This window comes from Crocodylus siamensis, chromosome 3, assembly GCF_052110815.1.
Source record: "Crocodylus siamensis isolate JL-2025a chromosome 3, ASM5211081v1, whole genome shotgun sequence".
In the NCBI taxonomy this organism is placed as follows: domain Eukaryota; kingdom Metazoa; phylum Chordata; order Crocodylia; family Crocodylidae; genus Crocodylus; species Crocodylus siamensis.
This window is the reverse complement of record NC_143397.1, coordinates 242,729,080-242,742,292: the sequence shown is the minus strand read 5'-3', so window position 1 is coordinate 242,742,292 and position 13,213 is coordinate 242,729,080.

The following is a 13,213-nucleotide window of genomic DNA, read 5'->3' as shown; positions in this document are numbered from 1 at the left end:
GGGCAGACACTTAGGTGCTGGGGGAATTTAGGTACCTTCAGGTTAGAGAGTAGCTGAATAGCAGCTTGAGGATGTTGGTGAAACCTAGATGGACCGTGGTGCCTAAAAACCTATAGCAGTACTGAAGCACGTGTGAGGATTTGGACCTGCCAATATAACCAGACAATTTTTTTTCTTTTTAAAGATATGGGACAAATTAGATGATGCATTCAATATTAGAGAAACAAGTTGCTGAATATCCCTGTTGGAAACCAAGCTAAAGATATGCTGTTCTCGCATGTGGGTGTCTGAAGTGACAGTGCCCAGCTTCCCCTTTGTGCCTTCATGTGAGCATTTATCCAGGCTTAGATGTTTACATTGGTCAGGTGCTTACAGGCAGCCTGAGCTCACCAGTCTGATCTGTTCACATTGCATGAAGTAATTATAATATAGGGGGGGAAAAAACAACCATGAAATTATTCAATTTAAAATATTACTCCAGACTCTGGGAAATGACTGCAGGAAGAAATACATAACTGTGTCTGAGGACTGGGTAACCTCAGTGTGCCTCACTCACTGTGTACCTTGTCGGGGTGCTGCTCCCTGCAGACAAGATGTCATTATACTTCATTTGCATTAAAGCAAAAGCAGTTATTCCATTATATTTTTTTCTTGAATCGGTTGTACTGTGTGAGACTCCAGCACCAGGTAAATAGAGAGTCAGTACATGGTCACATGTTGGAAACCTGCCACCTGAGGCAGATAATGCTGACAGGGCAACCTTATCTGAGTCTATGCAATTCCTGGGGGGTGGAGGGGAGACAATGCCTCTTGGAAAAGCAATTCATTTACTTGCAGATAGGAACATAACAAAGGAGCCTGTTGGATGTTGTTTAAAGCCAGAGCAAGAGGACTTGAATTACAGCACATTCCTAACTTTAGATATGAGGCTAGATATTGACTGAGCACTGACCACGTGTGTTTTGAAGTGGGGATCTGCACAAGCTATTTCTAGATCTGCCCAGGGAGACCCATAATGGAGAGAAACAGTCAACAGCTACCTGGGCCCAGATTCAACAGAATATTTACACGTACACTTAGTTCCTGCTGAAGAGGCACTTGAGCATGAGTTTAGATATGTTGCTGATGTGGGACCTTGGAAATTATTTGGCCCTTTGATGGGACCTCCTCCTCCCCTTGTTGCTGAGCAGATCCTGATGCAGTTCTTAGTACACCTCTGTGGGTACATTTACGTGTGCTATCAGGCACGTGAATAATAGCTCCTGGGAGTGCAGCACATTCAGCGGAGGAGCTGGCTGGGGCACGAGGGTCCTTCAGCACAGAGCTAGACAGCAGGCAGCCCCCACACTGAAGCATCCTTATGTGCCAGCCAGCTGGGGTAGCATCTACATCTGTCCTGCTGCAGGGTGAAAAACTGAAACAGCAGGACTTAATTAATATGAGTACAGAGTTAATTAAGCTGCTGAAGAATTGATTAATCTACTCCAGCCTAATAAGGGTGTACGTGTAGACACATGACATTTATTGCACATCTAACTGGTCAACTACACAGTAAATATCTTGTTTAGATGCACCCTGTGTATAGCACAACAGGCAAGTGTGATGTAGTACACAGCAAACAAAGCATAGGGCTTTTGTCATGGGTTTGCTTCAGCCTCCTTGCACTGAGAGATGATCATTTTTCTCTGAAACTTCCTTACTGGCATTTGCCTTTTTATGAATACATAAGCTCTGATTTACAGACAGGCTCTCAGACTGCTGGAGCACTTTCCTGCTTCTCTTAAAGGGATGGAAGAGAACAGGCTTTGTCACGCAATTCACTGTTTTTAAAAAAAAAAGAAAAAAAGATATCACTAATAATCGTGTTTCATGATTAAAAATACATTGTTCTAATGCTTGGGTTTCATAGAGCCTGATCCAAAGCCCAGGGAAATTGGTGGAAGTTGTTCCATTGACACCAGTGGGTGCTGAAATAGCAAGGTTGTCACCTGTTAGCATGGGTAAGTATTAGCCTCATTTTACATATGTGGAAACTGAGACAGAGAGACAAAGTGACTTGTCCAAAGCCATATAATATGCAGATCCTTCCACCTGATCTAACAGTGGTATCCCCATTTAGTAGAAAGGGAATCTGAGGCAAGATAGCTTTCTCATTAACTTTCAGAAACTGAAGGGCCTGGGATCTCTCAGAAGGTGGTAGTCATACAAGTGTACAAGACCCCTGCTTCATGTAGGCATTAAACTGCAGAGGTTCTTATCAGGTATTCAGACTGCTAGACTGTGAGTCTGTCCAATTAATGTAACATATTTAGGGTTAATAGTTGCAGCAATAGCCTTAACTGTGGCCCCTGCCTATGAAAAGATCTTCCATTACATATGTGACACTGTTTACAGTGCTTAAGATGACTTACTTTAAAAGTCGCATCACATATGGAGTCTAGGCAGGAACCTTGGGATGTCTAGCAGTTCTCGTCCTGAAATGTTCCCCAGATATTATCTTAAAATATAATTCACATCTAGATATCTCTGCATATGTTTTTATTCCTTTTGGGACAATTCAACATATAATTGTCAAAAATTACTATTAACTATATGGGTTAATACATAGAGATACAGAAGCAGGGTGCACAATGAACAGGGCTGGAAATGGTATGACAACATGCTGCAGAGGGAGGTAAATATTGCGCTAACCCTCCTGACAAGTGCCAAGGCCAGCAGGAACCCAGGTTTGATCTCTCTAGGAGTCCTCTTACAAAATAAATAAAGCTACTGCTTAAGCTGTTACGCAAATCTATATTTTTGCTTCTGGCTCCTGGAAATTAAGTACAACTCGTGGGTCACCTTCGCAGGTAGAGGTTGTTGCAATTTCTGTGGTAAGTGTACCTCTGACCTCTTCATAGTCTTCTTGAGAGCACCCACACTTAGGACTCAGCATGCATACCTACACCTGCACTTTAATGCACAATAGCCCATTTTACTGCATATTAAAGCATCACGTAAAAAAGTGCCGCTACATTAATGCACAGTAAAATAGTCTACTGCGCATTAAGCATCACTTTAAAAAGTGTGCAAATGCACTATGGTACATTAGCACAGCCTAATACACATTAATTTATTACCTCACATTGGAGGGGCTAAATTTAATGTGCATTAGATGAGGCACATGGGGCTCCTACACATGTGCAGGGAGGCTGCTCCAACACGCTGTAATTCCAGCATGTTGGAGCAGACTCCGTTAATTGAGTTTGCTGGAGCGTGGTAATTACTGTGCTCCAGCAGATTCCAGCATCCCATGTATCAGCATCCCCACGCTGAAAAATGGTGGCAGGGTGCCTTAACTACAGCTTGTTCAATGAGCTTTAGTTAAAGTTCCTCCACTGACATTTTTCAGTGCGGGGACACTGATGCATGTGATGCTTGGGGCACTTTAATTAGTGTGGGTCTTGCAGTCACGCTAATTAAAGCACCCCCTGCCTTCCAGAGTACATCTATAAATGCTCATTAATGCATGTGTAGACAGACCCACCTTGTAGCAGACACTTTTTTCCATCACCAGCATTTCTCTCTTTTAAACAGAGTCTCTGCCCTAAACCTAGAACAAAAAGAAAGTGCTTCTCCCTCTGGACTGCTAAGCCTATGCTTTTACAACCCAGCCAAAGTCCACTGCTAATCTAATCTGGGTTACTCCTCTTCCAGGGCACATCCTGAAAGGCTCCACTGGCCTCTCAGGACTGTGGTAATTATTACATCTCTGTCACAACGCAAAAACAAATTCCAGCCAAAGCAAAAAGCCAATGAGGGCTAACTGCTGTTACAATTAACATAAATTAACTTCACTGAAGTTGGGTTTACCACTTCTTCCCAACAGAGGGAGCAGTGAACTCCAGCCCTGTAGGTCACCTTGCTGGGCCTCTTGTTCCAAGCACATTGCACATAGTCTGGGTGATCTCTAGCAACACTGTAGCACTCTATTTCTCTGAATATATAACAACCAATTCTAAGGTGTGTGCTATTTTAAATGCATAACATCAAAATTTTGACTCAATACCCATCTCCAAAAGTTCGTAGTAGACAGAATATACAGTGTCTACCGAACTGGGGAAAGCTTAAGCTTCTGTTCCACCCGGGAGAGCACACGAACACCAGCAGGCTCTCCCTATACCTGAATGTTGATGTTTGTGCCCTAAAGCTTGTAAAAAATAGTTTTTCCAACTATTTAGTCTGTCTAATAAAAGATATTGCGTTTACCCAAAGAACCTTGTCTGCCAGGAGTAAAGTTATGCACGTGAGAAGTTGTGTGAACTAAGTTCTGCTTTTGCAGGATATGGGTCTTATTTAGGTGCCTAAGTAATGGGTGTCTGATTTAGAAATTCAAATTGCTGATCTAGAAAAAAAATATTAGATGAGTACTAAAAAGCCATTCGAAATTCATAAATAACCTCGTCAAAGAGCCAAAGTTTGGGAGGGCATCTCAAAGGATTCCACTTGACACCTTTCAAAAGTTACATTTTCTTTAACAAAAAGCCTGAAACAACCCAAATATTAAAAAATAATAATAAAAAAAGCCTGGAAATAGACTGTTCTCTACTGCTATATATTTTTTGAATACCCCTTTTGTCCTGCACTATCTGCCCACCCTACCTATCTTCGCCCTTCTTTTTTGATTTGCTAATGGGAAAATGTTGCTGTATATGTTTGGTATTATATGGATTGACTGTACCCTTAGACACAACCCAGGGGTCGACTATGCCCTTAGGCACAACCCAGGGCAAAGAGCAGAGCATAAACTGCACCACCTCAAAATCTCAGAAGCAATTTATGGGGTAATCATTTGTGGCATCTCTACACCACCTCCGTGCTGGGGAATCTCTGCATTCCAGTACAACAGCAGTAAGAAGAGAGACCGTGTAGCCTGAAAGGTGTAGCGAAGCTTTCTGAGGACTCCTAGGCACAGGCGATGTGTATAGGTCAGTGTTCTCTCGGGTTCTCTCGGCGGGGGGAACACGCTAGTAAAGTAGAAGACAGTGTAGTTGAGCAGTTTGAACGATGAGATATGACGACTACTAAATCTTGTAGGATTATGTACACGTATGCAGAATGTGGAGGTTTGAATTTATAACTGTGTTAACTATATTATGATCATGTAGCTACTAAAAATATCATCTGTTTTGCAATGATGCCTGTCATTCTATGATATTAGTATTATAGTATGTTGGGATAGCTCTTTTGAATGGAAAAATAGGATTCATTAAAGTCAAAGTAATTTACAAGGAATGGTAAGTTGTTGGGCCTTTTTTAAGGCACATGGTTTACAATAATGTTCCCATCATAGTCAGAACCATCACTCTGGAATCCCTCAGGAACCCACCTACATTAGGGCAGACATATATGTATTGAAAACTTTGGGGAATAGTATTGACAGAAATGCTGTATAACAGTTTGAGAAGGGACATTTAACTCTGAGAGCCCACGTTTTTACTAATTACTATTAAGTCTAGTCTTACTGTAGACAGTACAGGGACAGGGATGGTGCATGCAAGGACGTACATAGAATGACGCCTATCATTCAGGGCAAATGAATAAGTTTACAAACTGTAGACTGGTTTAAAGCAGAAGTTGCTGCACCAAATAATTAACTTAAGTCCTATATTCTTTCAAAATCCTAGGTAACTAATGCAGCCATTACATTCACAAATAAAGGTCTCCTCAAATGACATTGCCTAGGACTCATGCTTGTGGTTTATAGCACATCTACACTTTTTATAGGGAAAAAATACTACTATGACATGACCTAACATGCCATGTGTGTTTCACTAGAAGTACATACTATCTAAAATGGGGCACTTGGGAATGTGTGTGTGTATTATAGAGCTGGCTATTATATTTATTACATTACATGAAGGAGTGCAGTGAAGTAAACTGACTGCAATCCAATTTTAAGACATTCCAGTTTCTTATGCAATAAGCATCGGCAAAATGGAAGTGGGAGGGTATGTGACTGTGGCATAGCTCTCAGTGACATAGAGCTCCAGGACAGGGAGCAGGATGTTTCAGTTACTCCGTAGCAGTCCATGTGGTGCAGGCATGTGTTATGTTAGGTGACCCAGGAAGTATTTTTTTTTATTTTTATATTTCTAATTAACAATGATCAATTTAAATCAAAAGCCAACTGCATCCTATGAAGTTTGGGTTTTGCTCATCTATATCACAGAATCGCATGAATGTAAGGCCGAAAGGGACCCAAGAGATCATCCAGCACAGCCCCCTGAGCTGAGGTAGGATCTATATAACTAGACCATTTCAGTCAGGCATTCATTTAACTCAGTGGCACCCAAGCTTCTTGCCCTGTGGGCTAGATGAGTGGCACAGGCTTGGTTCACAGGTTGGATGCCACGGAGGCTTGGCACGTGGGGGCAGTCCAGGGGCAAAATCTTGTGCCAACCTGATCGGGCTGTGTACTGCTCCAGCCTGATCCAGCCATGCACCACTCCAATCCCGTGTTGGCATGGTCTGGCCGCATGCCACTCCAATCCCGTGCGTTTGTATCTGGTGGTATGCCAGCCCAGTTCCATGTGCACGGCCATGGTGTCTGACCCAAGGTACTCCCCACAGGTCAAGAAATTTGGCAGCAGAGGGGTGGCAATTGACACTGCCACTGCTCCCCTGCCACCAAATTTCTGGACCTTTGAGGATGACAGGTCAGACAACATGACTGTGTGGGCTAGGTGTGAACTGGGGGTTGACCACCACTAAGTTAACCTGTTCTGAAGCCCCCCCAGCAAAGCAGACTGCATAGTCTTCCACACATAGCACCCCGTGCCAAGCCCTAGCTCTTGACTACCTCTGTTCCTGCCATTGAGTTGAACCTGACATCCTGTGGATCTTTTCTATTCTGTGACCCAAATTCTCACCAAAAAGTCATGGAAGCTTCATGGAAGCAGAAGCTTTGACTAAGGACAGGGTCTTACAAAATTCACTCTCACTTACTTGGTTGAGAATTCACAGAATTTAAATTTACATTGGTGTACTTTTTAAAACAACATTTGGCCTTTTTCGTAAAGACCTGAGAACCATCGGCCTCATAACTTGAACTCATTTTGTTGGCACATAGCGCACAAGTATTGTGCTATGCTTCAGATCCCATCCAAAGGAAGACATTCAGGCCAGAGAAGGAATTCCCTTTTGTAAGTTAATTATGCACTTAATGGGGTGCCTCTGCTCTATTTTTTATTAAAGAAAATTTGCTGCTGGAATGGTTTTATCTACAGTTAGACACAGGCACCTGCCATTAACCTGGGCAAAGTTTTATCAAACGCTTGTTTTTCAAAGATAAGAAGAATGTCTGTTTTAAACAAAAGCTCTTTTTAAGAGCTTGAAACCACATCATTCTCCTCTGTGAAATAAAAACATCCTTTCATTCGCAAACCAGCATTCTTTCTAGGGGCACATTTTCAATTAGGACCAGGTCCCTGGGATCTGTTGGTGATGGCAATGGTGATGAGATTTTACAGTGTCGTTTACGGGGTTGGAGTCATTACTGCTAGCAGTGGTTTAGCTAACATCATCCTTTAGAGCTGACTAGTATAAGCAAAACAGGCCTGGGCTGGTTGTAGATGACAAAGGATGACCTGGACATTTTTATTTCAGTCATCAGCTACACAGGGAGCTGTAGGAAAGAACAGAATATACCTATTAGAAGTATAAAAGTTATGTTGGGCTCCATTTGGAGCACAAATTGGAATCGCTGTTCAATTCAAATCCACAGGTAGGAAAAGCAAACAGTTCTAACAGCTTTTAAGATGACACCGAAGTAGAGACAATATCAAATTCGTAGAGCCAGATCAACTTAGCTTTATAAAAACACTGTATTACAGAACAGTAAAGGTCCCCAGGATCATTTTTTTAAGTTCTAAGCATTTTGATTACATTGCAGGAGGAATGTGAAATCCAAAGACTGCAGTTTTATTGTACGTGTATCTGAGAGAGTAAAAATGACTAGATGCTGACTGGCAATATAGGTGAAGGTATACTGCTTATTTGTATTACCCATAGTGGCTGAAAGGAAAAAAAACCAAACAATCAACATTAGTGGCGAAATTAATTAGATTTAAAGTAACCTTTCAGTGTAATAACCCACAATGTTATTAATAGCATGGGTAATGAAACTCACTTCTAAAAATAGTATTTTTGATTTGGCAGCTTCCCCTTAAATCTATTTAAAAATTAAGGAAAACAAGCAGCTGTAATTAATGAACGAATGGGCTGAAAGATCTGGTAACCAAGCTGCAATTAGGAACTTGAATCTGTGTGTGTTGATTCTGCTCTTACATTGTTTTTACACTGCATTGTTTAATGCAGACGCAAGGATTTTTGGGGATGATATCTTTTTTGGGGCCAAATGTATAGTGGGAGAGACATAGCCAGCTTGCAGGTACCACATACCTTTCCTCAGGTCTCGCAACATCACCCTAGAGCAAACACATTATCCAAAGAATTGCTTCTAACCCACACTGGTATTACTGGCACCAGAATCTGACCCAAAGGTTTTAAAGGGAAGATTGTCATTAAAGAATGAACAATCTGTGTCATGGTCTGATAGTCTTAAGTGTCATGTTTGGAAGATCTAGAGCCAGATGTCCTGCTACCGCAAATCAGCACAGCTCCACCTTCAAGGGAGCCAACCAGATTAATGCCATCTGTGGATCTGGCCTGCATCATCACACTGCTAAGACAGGGAGGCACAGCCTGAAGGGCCACATACAACTTACCAGAACAATCCCAGCAGCCCACCACAACTAAGTTATAGGCAGTGAAAAGCCCAAGGCTGAATCAATTCGGGGTTTGCAGGTTAGTCTAAAATACAGAGATTCAACTGAGAAGCAACTGGACACACATTTACTTTTAATTCAGGAAATGCAGCCACAGTGGCTCAGGCCAGAAGCTGGTGGGAGCTAGAGCATGGCTGTACGGTGGCTAGCTAGCACGGGCCATGTGTTTACTCTGTCTCCCTGCTGCCCCTGAGGTCTCTGGGATTTGCAGTCTGGAATAACAACAGGACTTTGCAGGGTTGTTCATCACTTCCTCTTCCTGCTTCAAGGTGTCTCTGGGATTTGTAGTCCAGCAGAAAGTATGAGTGAGGGAAGGGGTGTTTAAACCCCCTCCCTGGCCCCAGACTCCAGCTGGGGTTTGCAGGGGGCAGGGGAGGAGGGGGGCAGTCCCTGTCTCCCCCCCCCCCCCCCACACACACACACACACAACTTCTCTGCTGGAGCAAATAATCCAGTCCAGGGCTGCAAAGCATGGTGGGATGCTGGGGGGTTGTGATTTAACTTGAACCAGGAAAGGGTCTGGGGTGGAAGCTTCATAAACCGGTTTGACACAAATCAGTTAAGTCTGATACTGCATTCAACTAAGTTTATTTTAAACCAGTTTCAGCCATTTTGAAACTGGTTTCTGTGCAATGAGCTTCTGTTTTGTTACAGGTTTAAGCCTGATTACTTAAACCAGTTTATGTGCAACTTCTATCCCTAGCCCATCAGTCCTTATTAAACCACTTCGCTAAATGTAAAAGGATTGAAAAAGTCAAACTGAGAGTCCTGCTTCCCTGCTGCATGGTGGTTCATTAAACTGCACACTGGCTTTCATGGCAGGGTCTGGTTTCCTGCTTGCAAACACACTGAGAACTTCCCATCCCACTAGTAGCCCTGCTTTGGAAAAAGACCATGCACATGGCCCTTAAGGGTGGGTACAGATATTCAAAAAGCCCAAGGAGGAATCAATCTAAGTTAGGTGGTTTTCTCAAAGTACCGTAGTTTAGATTGATAAGCGTTTGAATTGTGCATCCCTGTGCAAGGGTGGATAATTTGAATTTTGCTGAGACAATTTTTCATCTCTAATGTGGTTCTTTCCTTCATAGTTTCATAGTTGGTAGGGTCAGAAGGGCGATGAGCAGATCATCTAATCTGACCCTCTGCCATGGCAGGAAAGAGTACTGGGGTCAAATGACTCTGGCCAGGTGTACATCCAGCCTCCTCTTAAAGACCCCCAGGGTAGGAGCCAGCACCACTTCACTTGGAAATTGGTTCCAGACCCTAGCCGCCCTGACAGTGAAGTAGCGCCTCCTGATGTCCAGTCTGAATCTACCCTCTGCCAGCTTGTGACTGTTATTCCTGGTCACTCCTGGTAATGCTCGGGGGAACAGGGACTCCCACAGTGCCTGCTGGTCCCCTCTGACTAGTTTGTAAATAGCCACTAGATCCCCCCTCAGCCTTCTCTTGTGGAGGCTGAACAGGTTCAGGTCCTGTAGCCTCTCCTCGTAGGACCCGCCCTGCTGCCACCGGATCATGCAGGTGGCCTCCTCTGGACCCTCTCCATGTTGTCCACATCCCTCCTGAAGTGCGGCGCCCAGAACTGGACGTAGTACTCCAGCTGCGGCCTGACCAGTGTCGCATAGATGGGGAGGATCACCTCCCTGGACCTGCTCGAGATGCATCTGTGGATGAATGACAAGGTATGGTTGGCCTTCCTGACTGTGTACCCACACTGCCAGCCCATGTTCATTCTGGTATCAATAATGACTCCAAGATCCTTTTCTGCCTCTGCACTGATGAGAAGGGAGTTCCCCAACCTGTAGGTATGGTGCTGGTTCTTCGTCCCCAGGTGCAGCACCTTGCACTTGTCAGTGTTAAATCCCATCCTATTCTCATCTGCCCACCCCTGTAACTTGTCTAGGTCCGATTGCAGCCTATTCCTCCCTTCTAGTGTGCCCACATCCCCCCACATCTTAGTGTCGTCTGCGAATTTGAACAGGGTGCTTTTCACCCCCTCATCCAAGTCGCTGATGAAGATGTTGAACAGTGCAGGCCTGAGGACTGAGCCCTGGGGGACCCCACTGCCCACATCCCTCCAGGTCAAAAATGACTCATCCATCGCCACTTTCTGGGTGCAGCCCTCCAGCCAACTAGTGACCCATCTGACTGTGTAGGTGTCGACGCCATAGTTCCCTAGTTTTTTAATGAGAACGGGGTGAGAGAGAGTGTCGAAGGCCTTCCTTCTTGATGCAGTATGCCGACCTGCTGGCACTCTCCTCACCAGAAGTGGTTGTATTTCAGTGGGGCTCTGCATACATTTTGTATATGAAACTATTGTTTATAAGTGTACAATGCTAAAGTGTACAATACAGGGCTCTTTGCAAAAAAAAGAGAGACATTATTATTTTATGATGGATGCACTTGCAGCTCAGACTGGCTACTAATGTGGAAACAAGTAAACATGGATTTTAGTGAGAGGTCACTGATTCTCAGTCCCCTGGAGTATCCCAGCAAGCATTTAATAATACCCTGCTAATAAAGTATATTGTGTGCCTTTCTAAACTGGTGGGATCAAGAAAAAAAACCCCGTGGAGTTATGGTTCCTGTTTTCTGCCCCCATCTCACAGATTCATAGTGTAATTTTAGGCAAATCATTTGGAGCCACCTTTTCTGACATGCCTTTTAAATCTGTATCCCTAACTGCCCATAACAGAAATCTGATTTCGGAGTGATTCAGCATCAGCAAAGCCAGAGCTGGGAGGTGTGCATCTCTGAAGCTGTATTCACACGAGGGGAGGCACCTCAAACTGGAGGCCACTTTTGAAAGGGTGGACTTCAATTTTAATGCCTCTCAATCAGCAAAACAAGTAGTTTTAAAACTTGCAGTTATGTTGTGGCTACCCCATTGCACTCAGGAGATTTCTACATTGGCAGGCTCTGAAAGCTTACTGATTTTACCCAAGATAATAGGTTGTTTCAGTGTTTACAGCACTTCCCCGCATAAGAAATAGCTTGCATATTGCGAATGCCAAGGTTATCTAACTGCAAATATTTATCTAGTTACCTAATTCAATCCACAGACTTTAAGGATATCCACCGCAGTGTTTGAGAGCCTTGAGTAGAAGGCACTCAGGACACACAAGTTTTATTTCAATAATTCAACAATGAGTTTATATCAAGTTGATAAACATTACCCCCTCTTATTTTGGGGGCTTTTAATTTCCAGGGAGAATGACCAACAGAAGGCACGAACTTTTCAGTTTCACAGACAGGCGCACATATCTGAAATGCCAGCTCCAGTTCCAGAACATCCCCTGTATACTGTATTTCTCACACAACTGTGCAGATTTTTAGACAAGCTCTGATTACAATTGCCGGCATTGGACAAAATGCCAGCAGCGAGAGAGAGAATAAGACATGCAGAAGCACTGGTGAGATATAAACATTACTTGTCCTATCATATAAATGCAAGTTCTGAGCCTCAGAGATCATTCAAACTATGCTTCACCTTCCACTCGGAGCAAGATCCAGAGATGAGATTATACATCTACACATTTCTAACAAATGCCAAATTCAAGGAGACTCAATCCTACTTAAGATTTCTTCTTTTTGTTTTTGGCTCATAATACCCTCTGATAGAAGGCAGCAGCTGTATCACTTGTAAGGTATTAAATAAGTATAGATTTACTCTGTATTATTTACAGTCCGGCCTGTATCTGTTATGGATGACTGTGAAAAGCACAAGCTGTATGCAGCCATTTATACGGCAGGAGCTGTATCTAGATCTTTGAAGAGCCATGATTAGTATTACCACTGAGTGGTGCTGGTTGCTTCCAGTGTCCACAAACACAATGTGGTTCCAGTTCAGGAGACAATATTTTTAACCTGTTTTATTAACTGTACCCCCCAGATGCTGTTATTCCCTTTTCAGCGTATGTGAACTTTCAACTTGCCTTGCCTTCTCAAGCCGCTAACCAGCATGAGCTTTTAAGCCTCCGAAAAGATGAGTGTCTAACTTGATAAGAAATCTGTTCAGGTAAAAAGGTGACCTCTAGTTATTAAGTAAGCCTACAATACACAGGCTGGAGCAGATCCTTCTTCCTGCAGCCTTTAAAAAGGGGGCTTTAAAAGCCATCCCAATCAGACAATTATTGAAGGTAAAACCTCCAAGCGGCAGAGGTTTACTGAGCATATCTAAGCTGAGGTGACTTGACGAATAAATCATGAGCTGACAGCCTAAGTGGCTTATCTCTGTGTCACTCTGAGCTACTTTGCTCTTAACTCTCTCACTCCAGAAAGAAGTGCTTCATTGGTTTCCATTGATCTAATACTTGGTTTCAAACTTTATGAACTTGCCTTCCCCACCTCGGTTTTTCAAAAGTCCTTCTCTCTTTTCAGATCCA